Source organism: Pinus tabuliformis, chromosome Q, assembly GCF_031772625.1.
Source record: "Pinus tabuliformis cultivar Carrire ecotype Pingquan chromosome Q, CPIR1, whole genome shotgun sequence".
Classification (NCBI taxonomy): domain Eukaryota; kingdom Viridiplantae; phylum Streptophyta; class Pinopsida; order Pinales; family Pinaceae; genus Pinus; species Pinus tabuliformis.
This window is the reverse complement of record NC_142296.1, coordinates 502,781,187-502,799,834: the sequence shown is the minus strand read 5'-3', so window position 1 is coordinate 502,799,834 and position 18,648 is coordinate 502,781,187. Positions and strand designations below refer to the sequence as shown.

Genomic DNA, 18,648 nt, shown 5'->3' with positions numbered 1-18,648 from the left:
AGAAAAGATATGGATAGGCAAGATTTTGTCAATAAGGCAAAAGCGAGTCTATCTTGAAAAGCATGAGTGATTTGTCGATTGATCTATGGATTTAGGAATTTTTTTTGTTTGTTTTGTTTTTGTTTTTGTTATTATAAATATTTCAAACCTAAAGGGAAAACAAACAACCAAATGAATGTATAATTAGGCCAAAAGAGAAATGTATGATTATGATTTATGCATATATAGTTTTCCTTTGTTTAATGGAAATGTGGATTTGCCAAAGGCTCTGTGTATGACTCTTTGTATTATTGTGTGTGTTATTTTAAATCCTTTGAGATGTGGTGAATAATATTTAATTGAGTAAATAATGAAATATTTGCATGTAATCCAGATTCAGAAGTTGAACTTGCAGGAAAATTCATTTTTTCCTTCCCTTTTTCATGTCAAAGATTAGTAGGAGGTTTATTAGGAGGCATAATGAAGATGAATATGCAATATTCAGGGCAAGACTCACTTGGGAGACCTTTACTTGTTGGGAAATGAAGATCCATGGATTAGGTTTTTGTTGTCGACGTTTAAGAGCCAATAACCAGGTCCATTGTAAAGACATGGAAAAAGGTTAAGAGCAAGTGAGGAATAAATAAGTCAACAGGAGAAGCGAAGTGAAAAACCCTAAAGGCGAGTCAAGAAATTATAATCATTAAGGTGTATGTTATTAATATAAATTTAATATAAAAGGATTAATAAACCATATCAAAGTTTAATTAAATAGAAAAAAGTTGTATTTAATATTCTTATAATTTTCTTACTTAATAATTCCTTATTGATTTCATAAGGACTTATTAATATTATAGTATTGTTCTTTATTAATGTTATTTATGTAGAAAATATTAACTTAATAAATGTCATTAGTAAGCTAAGTATTTACTATAGATAATATAAACTTACTATTTAAAATATATATATATATATATATATATATATATATATATATATATATATATATATATATATATATATATATATATATATAATGAAGTAATCAATAAAGCGGTCTATAATAAGTATATGAGTTAATATAACCTAGTTAATAAAATAGAGGTAACAGTTGAGGTATGGTGAAAGATAAAGAGGGTAGAAGATAAGTATGAAGAGGAGGGGAGAGGAAGAGGTGAAAGGAAGGGAAGAGGATCTAAGGAAAGAAAGGAGGAGAAGGGAAGAGGTGAGGAACAAGGGAAGCACAAGAAAGGAAAATGAGGGAGTAAGGAGCATAGTGTGTGGGGAAGGGGAACAAGGAGGAAGAAAAGAGAGGATAAGGAAAATGTGTGAGATGAAGGGAAGAGTTTCAAAGGGAATGATGGTTAAGGGAAAGAGTGATAAAGTAATAAGGTATGAAAAGGGATAAATAAAAACTTGAGGAGGATTATCATTGTTAATTTATGACTAGCAATGGAAACCAATTACCATTAATCTCAAGGTAATTGTCTCTATTAATGTTGTTTGGATGTTTATTTTTTTTGTAGGGCTTCTCTAATATGACATTTGTAATAATGATTTTCTTCCGCAATGATTGTAGTGTTTTCCAAAGAAACATAATGTTTTGTAGTCTCGGTGTGTTCTCTATCAACACTGCGTTTTTTAATTCTTTCATGCTTTATATTAGCACCATGCTCCTTAATTCGTATCTGTAGGGAATATCCAGATTCACCAATATAACATTTTCCACAAGAGCATTCTACTTTATAAATACCTTTTTACTGGAAGTGGTCAATGTTGTCCTTAACGAATTTCATTTTTTGTCTAATAGTGGTGAGGGGTATAAAAGATGTTATGATATCTTTTTGTTTTAGAACCTTAGAAATCTTATCAATAGTTCCTTTAAGGTAGGCAACCTTTTCAATCCTTGGATGTTAGTGCTTTGAGGGTTGTTGTCAAGTTTATCTAGGGATTTTTTAAGGGCATTCATTATATATTTTTGTTATAACCAAGATTCTTGAGAACATTAATCAAGTGGTTTTTCTCATTATCTTTGTGGTCTTACCTGAACATTCTGAAGGCTTTGGTAGCTAGGGTTTTGATGACACCAATCTTTTGAGCAGGAAAGTGGCGAGAGTCAACATGTGAGTAGTTTTTTGTGTGGGTTTTCTTATAGTATACTCTATGGTCAAATTTTCCATCAGATTTCCTTGTTATTATGACATCCAAAAAGGGGATGCAACCATTCCCTTTAGTTTCCATTGTGAATTAGATGTCGATTGAGATGTTATTAATATCTTGTAAGAATTTTGAGAGTTCTTATTTCCCATGAGGCCAGATGACATTAGTGTCATCAACGGATATTTTTCAAATTTTAGGCTTCATATGATAGGTGTTAAGAGCCATACTTTTAAATTTTCCCATATAAAGGTATTGACAAGGAAAAATGTACCACCAATAGTAAGGGGGTCTCCTCGGTGTGAAGTCCCAATCAAACCACACACTGTTTAGGGTAGGAGCCCCATCTGGTATGTCGGCTCGACTTCCACCATGTATGTTTTACTTCTCACCGTCACATGCGAAGATGTTAGAGTAAGGACAAGAATGAAATTCCCAGAAAATGGTGATGGAGTCAGTCCATGATTGATAGCTTGAAGTAAAAAGCACCAAAGTATAACAACAAAACAATGAGAAGGAGTATGTTTGAAGTAGATTTAGTTAGATAAAACCATCTAAGACATACACGAATGAGGATAAACTAGAGTTTAATTGTAAATTAGTTCACAATAGGTTACTAGCATAACATGGAATAAGAAAGCAAGGATGCAAAGCAAACATATAAGCCACATGCCACAAATAAGTTCACTAACATATGACCAATATGAAAGCACACTCTCACACATAATGGAAATACCGGATAACATTACAACCACCATGAAGGTGCATGAGAATAAATGCCAAAAGTGAAATACTTGTCATTAATCATGCTATGAACTCAAGTACGTGTCCGACAAGATCATCAAGATCCAATAATAGAATGTAGGCTACTTATACCATCTTCAAGATAAAACCCTAGCCTCACCATAACTCACCTTACTATCCACTAAGAGTAGAGTGCTTATAGCTCCCTAAGAGCAAAAAAATTATCTAATTGCTAGCCTAGCTCAGGTGCTAAAATTCTTTTTGAATAAGGCATGAGGGTACATTTATAGAAATGGGTCAGGTGACCTTCCACCTTCCCCATGACCCTTAGACTTCCTCATGAATCTCCTATGCCTAATGACTTTTGATAATTACTATTGATTTTAGATTAGTTTAGTCTTTTATCATTTTCATAATAAAATAACATTCAGAATATGAAAAGAAAAGCAATACAATGGATTTTGATGCTACAAATATGGGAAGTGCAAATCATTGTTATAGATAAGAAATTAGACCACCATATCGACCTTCATTCTTTATTGACAAACCATTGGGAAATTTGAGATTTCTATATTTTTCTTCTACCATCTTGACATGAGCTGATATTTCTTTCACTACGCTTTTTTTCAATTATTGAACCCGATTTAGTGGTTTCTACTGCTCGACTTGCTTCATATAGGTCCCAAAAGTTCATTCATAGACATAACATTTTGACCATAGGATGATGACAAGCATCAATATGCCCATATCCACCTGTTAGGTATATTATCTCTAGAAACCACAAATCCTCCTAAGACACATAAGGATCAAGGCAAATGATCCAAATGTTTTTGAGATAATCATGCTACGGCCTAGTGAGGCCATAAGTTGAGGTTGAATTGAGCCAGTTACATCTGAATCAATGTTTCGACCAATGAGAAATGGACTATCATAATCCACATTGGTGAAGCATAAGCCTAGGATGGATAGAATAACCAATATCTTTGTTTATATAAAACTGGAAGAGGAGCTATCATCATTGACATTTTAGGAAAACCATTAAACATCAAGTGTATAAATTCAAAGAAAAGGGCTCCCATATAGATATTTCCATCATTCACATTATTCTGATGCATTCTTGTGTGCAAAACATTGTCATTGTGATGATACCAACAACGACAACTTGTCTTGTCTTGAAAATATGGACAAAATATTTTCTCTTCATAAGTAAAATTCTCTAGAAAAACAAGCTTTCAACATGTTCCATTTGTTGACACCACAATTTTCTAATGGAAGAGAAGTGGGATGGATATTTGTTCTGTCATATGGATGCAATAAATCTTTTACAAGGGTCTTGCAATATGAAATGAATGAAAGGTTTCTGAAATTTTTTTGGTAGAAATGTAATGATATTGTTGACCTGTTTCTCCCCAGTATTTTTCTTGTGATTGAACTTTTCCTAGTATTGGAGGGAATTTGTGCCTAGGTACAAGAGGATCTGCAGCCTTGACAATATCCTCTACAACACTTGAATTTGAACATTCAACTCTAAACTGCATATATGGAAATCATTCACTTCCTTTTTTATTAAAAAATGTGCATCCTCTTTGAAGACAACAATGCCAGACATGGATATCGCATGTGACCCAACATTGAGTCACTCAGGAACTTATTCTATGAAGATAGAATGTGAGCTTTCAAATACTCTTGAGACAAAGAGGCTCAACAATAAACTCGGTCTAGGAATTACACTTGGTAATCATCTATTTGCATATGATCATGTGCAATTTATGACCTTATTAAGCCGCTATCTCTCATTACATCACACTTGTAGTAAAGATCCTTGTAGTTGGCAAAATAGATGCCAAAATCTTGGATTTTTTCCTTTGCACATGTGGCTTAACTGTCCCACATGGCCTACCCTTAGGTATTGGAGAGGAACCATTACAATTTAAAACATTTCCATTTGCATTTTTTGTGACGATGCGATGATAATTGGTATGAAACAAATGTGTGATTCCCACCATCACCTATATAAACATTATTGAAAATGATCACAAATCAGAGGCTTTTTTTGCAGGCTCAAATGGGTTCTCTACCAAACCAACCTCTCGACTAGAATCTATCATTGTCATTCGTGCTCCATTGTTTGATGATCTTTTAATTTAAGCATTAAAAGCATAACCTGTTAGTGTCAATTCTCTACAAGACAAATTATCAAGCACACCAGGAGAAAGAGAGGGAATATGCATATCATGCGTCAAGAATGTGATAGCTGAACAACGATTCTTTAAGGCGGAATAAATACTTCAAATAATTGTAAAGAATCGTAAAAAACTTGATGCCCAAGAAAAATACCTCCAGCCATTGATGCTTCGGAACAAAAGAATCAAAATACACAAAGAATTAGATGTCTAGACTCCAAAGTTTGTAAATCAGCAGTAAAACCTTGAATATGACCACAAGCTTCTCCCATTTTTTGATCATTATTTCACACTTAGTCACTTTGGAAGCTCTTTTTCTCAGCGTCTATAACATCTCGAGAATCCTTAAGGCAGACTATCCACTACGCTTCCGCTACGGTCCCTCAATCACTCAAATAAACCACTCAACACTGAAATGACCCATTGAATAATTAGATCAGAATGAACAGTAAGGGAGGGTGCACTGTTTTCTATAGGAGCGCAAAAATAACCAGAGGCACCAAGGTGAAATGAGAGGCACAAGAACAAACAGGTGACCCAAAATCTCTCATCCGTGTGGCACTTCCAAGCTCTGCTCACTCTAACTTGATGGTGTAAAGCTGAAGGGGATTGAGTTAGTGAGCTTGGGGACCAAACAGAAGTATTTATAGCCAAGCTTCCATCAAGCTTCTGTTGGCTATGTGTCAAGTGTTCCACAGATCATGGTAGAGAACTGCAGAGGGAGTAATGGACCACTCCAGGAGCTCCCAAAAAGAAATTAATTTAACTGCAGTTGATTTCCGTAATTTAAGGAAATAACTGCATTTGGTTTCCATAAATTACTGTAGTTGGTTTCCAGAAATCGGCAGCCGTTGGGAGAGGGAGCTTAACATTCTCCCACTTGGTCCATACTTCCAATCTTAATGTCTCACATTAAAATCCAATGATAATCTGTATTAAGTAATAGATACATGAATCATGGCGATAAGTCCTCTAATGACGAGTATTATCTTCCATGTATTATTATGTATTTATTTCTATTAAAATTTATGTGGCAACAATTTCTTAATGAATAAACCTTATGTTTATTCTTGGTCCTACACAAATGAATTTTCTAAATCAAATTAAGGTGCACATAAATATGAGAAAAACATCACAATAATTAAGAATTTCGTTAAAATAACATTGTCCATACAATGAGAAACTACATAATGGAACCAAGTCCCATATTCATTACATGATCCTTGAATTTAAATGGTGGCATGCCCTTAGTCAAAGGATCAACGATCATCAACTAAGTGTTGACATGCTTAATGACCACTTTCTTTTCTTTAACACGTTCCCTTATAGCTAAATACTTAATGTCGATGTGTCCATTTCGACTCCCACTTTTGTTGTTTTTAGCCATAAAAACAGCAGCTGAATTGTCGCAATATATTCTCAATGGCTTAGAGATAGAATCCATAATTCTAAGCCTAGAAATGAAACTCTTAAGCCATACACCATGTAAAGCAGCCTCAAAATAGGAGACGAACTCGGCTTCCATAGTGGAAGTGGCAATCAAGGTCTGCTTGGCACTCCTCCATGATACAACTCCACCGACCATCATAAAAATGTATCCTGATGTTGATTTGCGTGAATCAACACATCCAGCAAAGTCAGAATCTGAGTAGCCAATTACTTCCAAATTGTCCGTACATCTATACTTAAGCATGTAGTTTTTGGTTACTTGAAGGTACCTCATTACTTTCTTTGCAACTCTCCAGTGGTCTAAACTTGGATTACTCTGATATCGTCCCAACATTCCCACAACAAATGCAATGTCAGGTCTTGTTCAGACCTGTTCATACATTAGGCTTCTGACAACATAAGCATATGGAATGTTCTTCATTTGTTCCCTTTCAAATTCGTTCTTTGGGCATTGGTTCAAATTGAACCTATCACCCTTCACAATGGGAGCTACACTTGGTGAACAATCCTTCATCCAAAATCTCTCTAAAATTTTATTAATATAGTTTTCCTGAGACAGACCCAAGATGCCTCGAAATCTGTCTCTATGGATCTTAATGCAAATGACATAAGATGCCTCACCCATATCCTTCATATCGAAATTTTTAGAGAGGAATTGTTTCACCTCATGCAACAAACCCTTATCATTGGTTGCTAGCAAAATGTCATCCACATATAAAACAAGAAAACAGATTTTACTCCCACTGACTTTCAGGTATATACATTGATCCATAATATTTTCTACAAAACCAAATGAAGAAATTACATTATGGAATTTCAAATACCATTAGCGGGATGCTTTTTTAAAACCGTATAAGGATTTCTTGAGCTTGCAAACCAATTGCTCACCATCACTAGAGGGGAATCCTTCAGGTTGTTTCATGTAAACCTCCTCCTCTAGATCTCCATTGAGAAAAGTTGTTTTCACATCCATTTGTTGCAACTCCAAGTCAAAATGGGCTACTAATGCCATAATAACGCACAAGGAATCTTTCTTAGATACAGGAGAGAAAGTCTCTGTGTAATCGATTCCTTCTTTCTAAGTGAATCCCTTAGCAACAAGTCTTACCTTGTATCTCTCAATGTTTCCCAATGAGTCTCTCTTTGTCTTAAAGACCCATTTACATCCAATGGCTTTTGTACAATTAGGAAACTCAACAAGATCCCAGACTTTGTTACTCTTTATAGAATTTATCTCTTCCTTGATGGCACGTACCATAATTCTGATTCTTTGCAACTCATGGCTTGTGAAAAAGACTCAGGATCATTTTCGGCTCCAATGTTGTAGTCATATTCTTGCAGATACACAACATAATTATTAGGAATCGCTGATCTCTTTGGTTTAGTAGATCTTCTTAATGTTGTACCATCATCTTCCTGAGAAGTATGTGGTTCAACTCGTTGTTCAAAAGTTCTTAGCAACTCTCGAACTACCTGATCTACTGGAATGTCGTCAACAACTTGTGGAACTTCAACAATTGGTTGTTCAACACCAGTTTGTACTTGATGGGTGCTGTGAAAAATAACCAATCTATCATTTGAGGTGGAAGGTTGAGATTCTGAATGATCCTTCTCAGAAACTATGTTCTTGGTTTTATCACTCCCACTGATCAAGTCATTTTCAAGAAAATTTACATTTCTTGATTCCACAATCCTAGTGCTGTGAGATGGACAATAAAATCTGTAACCTTTAGACCTTTCAACATATCCAATGAAATACCGACTAATGGTCCTTGGGTACAACTTCTTCTCTTGTGGATTATATATTCTCACTTCGGACGGGCATCCCCAAACGCGCATATGTCGCAAACTCGGTTTCCAACCTTTCCATAAGTAAAATGGCATTTTAGGAACATACTTGGTTGGAACTCGGTTTAATATATACACTATCATCTTAAGTGCTTCAGTCCACAAGGATTTAGGAAGATTGGAGCTGCTAAGAATACTCCGCACCATGTCCAATAATGTTCGATTTCTTCTTTCTGCTACACCATTCTGGTCGGGTGAACTAGGCATGGTGTATTGGGCAACAATCCCATGCTCTTGAAGAAATTTCGCAAATGGCCCAGGTGCTTGTCCATCTTCTGTGTATCTACCATAATATTCTCCAGCTCTATCTGATCTCACGATCTTAATTTGCTTGCCACATTGTTTCTCTACTTCAGCCTTAAAGATCTTAAAGGCATCTATAAAAGAGATGAAGTATCTTTGACCATGTGAGTCCATGTTTGGATTACATATATCAGTATGCATGATCTCTAATATGTCCGAACTCCTATTGGCACCTTTCTTTGACTTGTTTGTCTACTTTCCCTTTATGCAGTCCACACAAGTCTCAAAATCAGTAAAATCCAGAGTATTAAGTACCCCTTCATTTACTAATATTTTAATTCTTTCTACGAAGATATGACCTAATCTCCGGTGCCATAATTTAGAGGAATATTCATTAATAACACATATTTTAGTGCCAGTGTTAACATGCATTGAATCATAAGTGACATTGTTTTGTAAATTAATGCAGTAAAGACCATTAGACAAAATACCATTCCCAACACAATCAGATTTATAAAATAAACTGAAAGATATTTCTGAAAAGTTGAAGGAATATCCAAAATGTACAAGTCTTGAAACTGAAATCAAGTTTCTAGATAAACCTGGAACATAAAAGGTCTTTTCTGATTCTAAAACAAAGCCACTACTTAAAGTTAAATAGCATGTTCCTATAGCTTCCACATGTGAGTCCATCTTGTTTTCTGATAAGATGCTTTGCTCACTTCCCACTGGCTTCCTTAGGTTTTGCAAACTCTGCAAGGAACTTGAAATGTGAATTGTTGATCCAGAATCAATCCACTAGGTGTTAATATTGACATTAACCATATTAGATTCATAACAAACAAACGAGATTGGATTACCTTTGTCCGCAAGCCATTTCTGAAATTTGGCGCATTCCTTCTTCATGTGTCCCTTCTTTTTACAAAAGAAACACTTGGAATCCTTCTTGATATCAGCTTGGGGAGGTACTTTATCTTTCCCTTTCCGATTGGCTTGAGATTTTCCCTTTCCTCGCATTGCCAACATTGCACTTTCTCCCAGTTCCATCACTAGTCTCTCTTCCTCTTGAACACACATGGTCATGAGTTCATTAATTGACCATTTATCCTTATGTGTGTTGTATGAGATTTTGAAGGGTCTGTATTGGTGCAAAAGGGTGTTCAAAATGTAGTGCACCAGGAAAGACTCCGATATTTCAACCTTGAGTTTCTTAAATTGAGCCACAGTGTCCCTCATTTGCATGATGTGCTCGCATACACCTTTCACACTGGTGAGCCTTAGGGATGAGAAATTCATGATTAGGGTGCTTGCTAGTGCCTTGTCTAAAGTGACGAATTGATCATCAATGGCTTTCAGCAAGTCTCGGACCTTTTCATGTTGATCAACTGAACCACAAATACCAGCTGAAATTTTAGTCTTAATGAACATCATGCTTAGGTGATTAGATCGCTCCCATCGTTCATAAAGTGTGATGTTCTCTACAGTGCTGGTATTAGTGAGTGCTAGTGGTTCATCTTTCCTAATAGCATAGTCTATGTCCATCCACCCCAAATGAAGGAGAACTCTCTCCTTCCAGACCTTATAGTTATCTCCCTTAAGTTCAGGGATATCACAACAAATTTCAGAGAAATTTGCAGGTTGTACAACTGCATAAAATTAAAGATCACATGCTTACGTTAAATTTGAGGCCTAAATAAAATTTCATGCTTTACCAATGTAAATCATGCTTAAAAATTGAATCTAATGACATAAAAATTGTCTGTGGACTAAATTTTCAATTCAAGCAGATTCAATTATTCTTTATGATAGAATTTATCAAATTATTCACTTAATTCATAATTCTAAAGGGTATATTATGATTATAATTTGATATAAATTCTATCTTAGATTTGAACTTTATGATAGAACTATCAATTCATAATTCCTGTGGGTAAGTTATGAATAATTTTATATTTTATCCTAATTAATTATAGAAATATAATAAAAATTCCTATGGGATAAAATTTATTATATTTAGTATAATTAATTACAATTGATGTCTAAATATTCTTTATGTGATCCTAATCAATCATAATATATAATATTATTTAATTAGAGATGATGTGGCTATTCTCTAATCAATTAAAATTATATGGATCACTAGACATTATTTCTTTTATGCATAAAAATTAGCTTGAAATAAACTATAATATTCATGCATAACATTTAACGATGGGTCTCATATACTCATCCAAAATAGCATGTTTTAATTAGAGCAGAAATAATCAATTCATGCAAATTAAATATGAGCATAGTTAATAAATTTTGCACAACAATTATCCAAATTGCATATAATTAAACTAAATAAATATTATAAGCATAAAAATTGAGCAAAAATTAAGCACATTTCCAAATAAATGCCTTAATTCATAAGAAATTCTCGAATATGGCATTGACCCAGACAGAGCATGTCTATAAACACCAAGGCAGAGATAAAAATATCTTTGATACCAAATGATAGCTGAACAACGATTCTTTAATGCGGAATAAATACTTAAAATAATTGTAAAGAATCATAAAAAACTTGATGCCCAAGAAACATACCTTTGGCCATTGATGCTTCGGAACAAAAGAATCAAAATACACAAAGAATTAGATGTCCAGACTCCAAAGTTTGTAAATCAACGGTAAAACCTTGAATATGACCGCAAGCTTCTCCTATTTTCTTATCATTATTTCGCACACAGTCACTTTGGAAGCTCTTTTTCTCAGCGTCTACAACATCTCGAGAAGCCTTGAGGCAGACTATCCGCTACGCTTCCGCTGCGGTCCCTCAATCACTCAAATAAACCACTCAACACTCAAATGACCCATTGAACAATTAGATCAGAATGAACAGTAAGGGAGGGTGCGTTATTTTCTATAGGAGCGCGAAAATAACCAGAGGCACCGAGGTGAAATGAGAGGCACAAGAACAAACAGGTGACCCAAAATCTCTCATCCATGTGGCACTTCCAAGCTCTGCTCACTCTAACTTGATGGTGTAAAGCTGAAGGGGATTGAGTTAGTGAGCTTGGGGACCAAACAGAAGTATTTATAGCCAAGCTTCTGTTGGCTATGTGTCAAGTGTTCCACAGATCATGGTAGAGAATTGCAGAGGGAGTAATGGACCACTCCAGGAGCTCCCAACAAGAAATTAATTTAACTGCAGTTGTTTTCCGTAATTTAAGGAGATAATTGCAGTTGGTTTCCAGAAATTACTACAGTTGGTTTCTAGAAATCGACGGCCGCTGGGAGAGGGAGCTTAATAGAATGATCTGATATTACTATATCATTATTCATAGTTTTATCATGAGAAATATTGTTCAAAGATAAGAATTCCCTTTGAAGTATTTATTTCAGAAAATTTCATATTCCTTAACTAAATCTTGGGGAGGGAAGTCATATCTCCACAAGGTTGATCTGTGATGTGACCAGAGAGAATATGATGTAATTTATGGAAGTTTAATGCGATTAAGGAATTGAAAAATTGCGATTGAGAATTTCAAAGGCAAGGAATAATGAATCCCGCTAGGATTCGCACCAATGATTTGCGATAAATGGAAGTCACAAATAATGATTGAGAATTTCAAAGGCAGGAGGGGGAAATCTCGTTATGAATTGTGCCAGTGATTTGCGAGAGGAGGGAGGTTGCAGTTCGAATATGTGATGATCGAACATCGTTGTGATGGGATTAAGTCGCATCTTTTCTCTGCGATTTGTGATGAAGTAGCGATAGGCATGAATTTCAACTTCTCCATCTGCAAGGTTCTCATATTCAACTTCCTCAAAGCCGACTTGCTTAATCATTGCAACAAAATTTTCTTGAGATGGAAACTTGTGTAAGCTCTCTACGAAAGATTGGCAAGATGCACTATCCATAGCAATAATTTATCTAATGGATGGAATAACTAAAAATGAATAAAAATCATATAATTATAAAAAATCAAGGATGTTGACATGGCTCAACTCAAGGCACAAAAATCTTCCACCCTGCCTTAAAACTCTGTATGCTTCGCTCAGAGCTTTTTTCTATATGTGTTACACTTTTTATTCCAAAAGAAATAATGTAACTATCCATTGGAACATCTTCAAATTTATGGGCTTCTGCATATCCTTCCATCCATATTAGTAAATGGGTTGCTCCCATCCCTTTAACATAGGCACACCTTCTACCAACATCCAACATTGCAGGGTTGATGTCACAGATAAAGACTTGAATCTCATTTCCAACATCTTCATCCACTACAACGCCTGAGATATTTGATGTTCAAGGGTATGTATAGATGTTCAAGGGTATGTATAGCTTACACAAAATGGAATATATCATGTCCCACCATATATATCAAGATGTTGCATTCTTGGAAATGGACTCTATTCCATCCATTCCCAATTGAGCAACAACACACTTGCTTGATTATGCAAACCACCCTTCACAACATGAAAATGGCTATAACAACTATCAACATTGTCAAAGGACTCCACAAATACCCAACAAATATATTTTTCACACTTACAACTGACGTGATTGCGACCTTCAACTTTTTTAAATTGTGAACTTGCAACTAGGATACCTTTTAACATCCTCTTTTCCTGTGCACCTCTCTTTGAGAGAGGTATCAAGATCTTGCTTGAAATTTATATATTCCTCACATGAGGGGTATAAGTGATACTACAGATGGTAGGTTATACACAACTCCACCAAACAACTTCCACAAATAAAGAGCCTACTAAGATTTGACACCTCATATATTGATGGGCAAACTTGAGTGGTGCAGAATCCATAAGTACCTTTTTTAGAAACTACAAATGCCCAAGGGAGGCTCTAAATAAGTCATCTAGTACATCATTAGATACCAAGGATTTTAGATCATCAACTTAGAACAAATGATTACAATTTTCACAAGCAGAAACAAGAGAAAACCCCTCATGTTGACTCATGGTTGAGTTATACTACTTAATTAGGCATGATCTAAAAAAGGCATGGCACATCCTTTGAATCTGTATTTATCTTCAATATTTCAAAAGCATATGGGACAAGCATTCCCACTTTCCTAAACTACTTTTAGCATATGATTATGGATCTCCTTAATATTATTTGCAGTTTCAACGATGACATTATTGGCTTTAATTTTGAGTCTCTGCTACCACGAACAAATGTAAAATCATGATGTGTGTCAAAAATAAATTATGCATCGAGAATGCACACTTTAAATCCATCTAGCTTCACACCAAATCTTTCGAAAATTTCCTTCATCAACCCATATGGCACTCCTCCCCTAAGAGATATTTGATGAGGGTTTTTTTCATGAAGCAACATCAAGTTATGTGTCAGATATTTAATAGCTTTATCATTTTTGTTGGCTGAACCGAAAATTCCCTTCATGAGTAAAAATAGCTGTATAATTGTAGGATCGAACTTATCGTTTACTATATTTTTTTAGTAGTTTTCCCCAGAGAATCTATATTTTACAACAACATCCATTGTGAAGAAAGTTACCGATCAATATTTTACAACAAGAACAAAGTTACCAATCAATATTTTACAACAACCTGCATTGTGAACAAAGTTACCCATCAATATTTTACAACATCTATTGTGAACAAAGTTACCAATCAATTGTGAATAAAGTTACTAATCAAACTATAACTTTGACCCGGAAACAAGAACTCTAGCTAAAAACCTCCCAAAAAACATGAAAAAACAACCCAAAAACAAAAAGCGTGTATGTTGGAACAACATTTTTTTAGGGTATATTTTCAATTTAAAAAAAAAAAATAGCAGTAAAAACCAAATCTTAAAAGATTAAAAAACACCCCGAAAATAAAAATGTTGATGTTGGAACAATATTTTTTTCGAGGTACATTTTCAATATTTTTTAGCAATGATGTTAAAGACAAAATATTAGGACTCCAAAAAATCTTAAAATTCTAACAATTTTTAGGCATGATGTTAAAGATAAAATATCACATCTCTGAAAATCTTAAAATTTCATCACTAGGAATACCATATAATTATTCTAAATATGATATTTTATATTTAGACAAATCATATAACTAAAAAAACTTTAAAAATGAACACCTGAATGAAAGAGTCATTATTCTAAGAGTAATTTTTATTTTAAAGGTTTAAAGTATAGCTCTTTTCAAATCTTAGCATAAGACAACTTATCCCATTGCAACAAAAACTTAAAAATCAATCATCAAAACTAACTATCCCCTTTTAATAGGGCATTAAAATTGCAACATATATATATATATATATATATATATATATTTTTTTAACTATGGACCAATTATAACAATAAATAATATTAGGACAATATCACTATATAATTTTAAAAATTAAGATTAATTTCTAATATTTTTTACTTTCAATCAAAATATGAATACAGATAGATTGAATGAAACATAATTTATTTCTCAAAGTTATTGTTGCATTGTGGATATTCTAAACAAATTATTTTTTCATAATTAAAATATATAACCCAACAAACATATAAATGAATCATAACTTCATGTAAGATCATATGGAAGTTAAAATATTTATTTCAAGTTACCATGCAAACATTATTTACATAAAATGTCTTAGACAATTATTCAAAACCACTCCTAGGTTCTGGCACACCATCAAAATTTACAACATCTTCAGACGAATGACTGGATGCAGATGAAGATGAAGATGACTCATATTATTCTCTCTCATCAACTAGTGCCCCATCTCAGTCAACATTCATGCTCACCATTTCAAGTTTCAAAAATATTTTAGATCTATGATTGGGTTCAACAAACTCTTATCTTAACACTGCTTCTTCTGGTAGCAACCTCTTCAAAATACCTATGGTCTTGAAGCGAAGAGTTCCCTCTGTTAAATTGAATTCATAAATAAGTATGCCCACATCCTCTAATTTTAAGAGGTTTGTGCAATGATGATTTATATCTGTACCCTTTATTTTTCTCTTTTTGCCAATTTGTTTATCAACTACCACCTCTAGCTTGTACACACCATTGATTCTTTAGTGACTTCTATAACCTTGGGAACCTAGAATGGATCTCCATCTACTAACACTATGATGATGTAACCCTCCTTAACATTCTGCATAAAACCGCTATAAAAGACTTCCATTGTTTCATGTTGTGCACATGATCTTCTAAAACTAATATATATTTCTCTTTCCTCTACCTATGAATAATTAATAATACCTTGATATTGTTGTTTTTCAACAATGTTTCTTTCCTCATGTTCATTTGGCATATTTTGTGGCCAAACAAATGGAGTCTTCAAAAGTATGTCTTCATTTCTTGAACTTGAAATGATATCACTTTGGTTATTGAGAAAAGACTTTCACCAAACTAAATCAACAACATCAAAGTACTCATATGTATCTCTAATAGATTTTTTAATTTCTTCCAAGCATTCAAAATACTTTATGTCTTTCATATGCCTTCATGCATTATGGATTTCAACAACTGGTTATAATAACAATATATTTGATGCAAATATTGGATGATTTGGACCGAACTTAAAAAATGTTAAATCTGATGACGACCTCCTTTCTATAGTAGTTGAATACTTCTTGCCCATATAAGTGTTTTCCCATCAATTTTTTTGATATGAAATTGATGTTGGAAGATAATATCATTAAGTTGTTCAATGCATTTATCTTCACCATGTGATCCCAAAATAAACCTTCACATGTCAATAGTTTCTTCTAACACGTGAAAAATAGGCTTTGGAATGTATAACAATGTAAACTTTGAAACGAGAACTATAAACTCAAAATGGGAACTCTGGCCAAAAAACCCCGTAAAAACATAAAAAATAGTGCTAAAAACGAAAAGTGTTGATGTTGGAATAACACTTTTTTTTTTCTAGGGCAAATTTTCAATATGTTTTAAAAATGGCGGTGAAAACCAATTTTTTTGTGCAAAAATTGTCCAAAAAACACCCTCAAAACGAAAAGTGTTAATGCTGAGATAACACTTTTTTTTCCAAGGGTAAAATTTTCAACATTTCAAAATAATGGCGTAAAATATTTTATCGTGACCCCAAAAAACATTAAAATTTAAAAAAAATAATGAAAACATAAAATAAAATTAAAAAAATAAAACAATGAAAAAACACAAAATAAAAAAATAAAAAAGTTAAAAAAAATAACAAAACATAAATTAAAATATATACTAAAAACAAAACATCAAATAAAAATAAAAAACAAAAAAAAATCAAATATATAAAAGTATATAAAAAAAAATCAAGCATAAAAAAAAATCAGCCATAAAAATGTAAAAAAAAAATTAACGAAAAGAATTAAAAAATAAAAAATAAAATTAAAAATTATAAACAAATAAATAGTAAAATAACATATTTCAAAAAAAATGGAAAAAAAAAATCTTGTAAACCATAAAAAATATTGGCAAAAAAAAAAAAAAAACACAAAAGTATGGAAAAGAAAAGAAAAACATTAAAATAAACTATAAATAGGTAAAAATAGAAAAATTAAAAAAACATTAACAAAAAACTAAAAATAAAAATAAAATTAAAAACAAACTAGATTTAAAAAAGGAGAGAAAATTAACCAAAAAATAATTAAAAACAACTAAAATTAAGATTAAAATGTTGATTACTTAATATATATATATATAAAGACAAGAAATAAAATGAAAAAAAAAAATAAAAAAAACTATCACATAAACCATAAAAAAATTATATATATATATATATATATATATATATATATATATATATATATATATATATTTAAACAATTTTTATTTTTATTTTTATTTATTTTTTTATTTTTATTTTTTTAATTTTTAATTTTTTAACAAAAAAAAATCATTAAAAAATTTAATTTTTTTTTTTAAACAAATATAAATTTTTTATTTAAAATTTAAAAAATTATTTAAAAATTAAAAAAAATATTTAAAAAACCTGATTTTTTTAAACGTATTTTTTTTTAATTTAAGAAAAATAAAAATAAAATATCTTGGCCCCTTCCTCACCCGCTGCCTGTGGTGGCACGGCTGGGCGGAGCGCTTGCACGCAGACCCTCAGCCCAGGGCCACGCCACCATGGGCGGCTGCTGGGTGGGGGTGAGGGGGCAACGATTCTGTTAATTGCCCCCTCCCATAGCTCGCCTGCTGCCCGTGGTGGCGTGTCCCTAGGCGGAGGAGGGTCTACGTACAGGCCCTCTGCCCAGGGCCGCGCCACCATCGGCGGCAGGCAAGTGGAGGGGCTACCGGTTTTTTTTTTTGTCTAGAAAAAAAAAGTTTAAATATTTAAATTTTAAATGTTTAATTTTTAATAAAAAAATAAAATTGTTTAAATTTTCTTGTTTTAAATTTTTTACTAACATATATATATATATATTAAAAAAAATGTGTTTATATATATACACATATATATATTTTTAATAATTTTTATTTTTTATTTTTTATTTTAAATATTTTAATTATATATATATATATATATATATATATATAATTTTTTGTTTTTAAATAAAAAATATAAACTTAATATTTTTTTTAATAAATACTTATTTCTTTAAAACCTTAAATGTTTTTTTGAAAAAAAGTATATAGTTTTTTAAAATGTTTTTAATATTAATTTTACTAATTATATATATATATATATATATATATATATATTTTAAATGTTTTTAATATTAATTTTACTAGTTTTTTTGGTTATATATATATATATATATATTGTTTGTTTTTTTTTTAAATCTAGTTTATTTTTTTTGGTTAGTTTTCTATTTATTTATTTTTTAAAATCTAGTTTGTTTGTTTGTTTGTCTTTTTTTTTTTCTAGTTTTTGTTAATGTTGGTTGTTTTTTTTTTTTTACTTACTTAATTTTATATATATATATATATATATATATATATATATATATATATATATTTGTTTTTTTTGCAAATTCTTTTATGGTTTATGATATATATATATATATATATATATATATATATATATAACAATTTTTTTAATTTTGTTTTTTTTTTGTCTTTTTTAATATATATTTTTATA

The 18,648-nt window shown here is 32.2% G+C and overlaps 1 pseudogene; it reads right to left on the bottom strand.

Annotated features, from left to right (window-relative positions):
- Positions 1-12,188: 12,188 nt before the first annotated feature.
- LOC149220353 (2-methoxy-6-polyprenyl-1,4-benzoquinol methylase, mitochondrial pseudogene) lies at positions 12,189-17,835 on the bottom strand (annotated as a pseudogene).
- Positions 17,836-18,648: the final 813 nt, after the last annotated feature.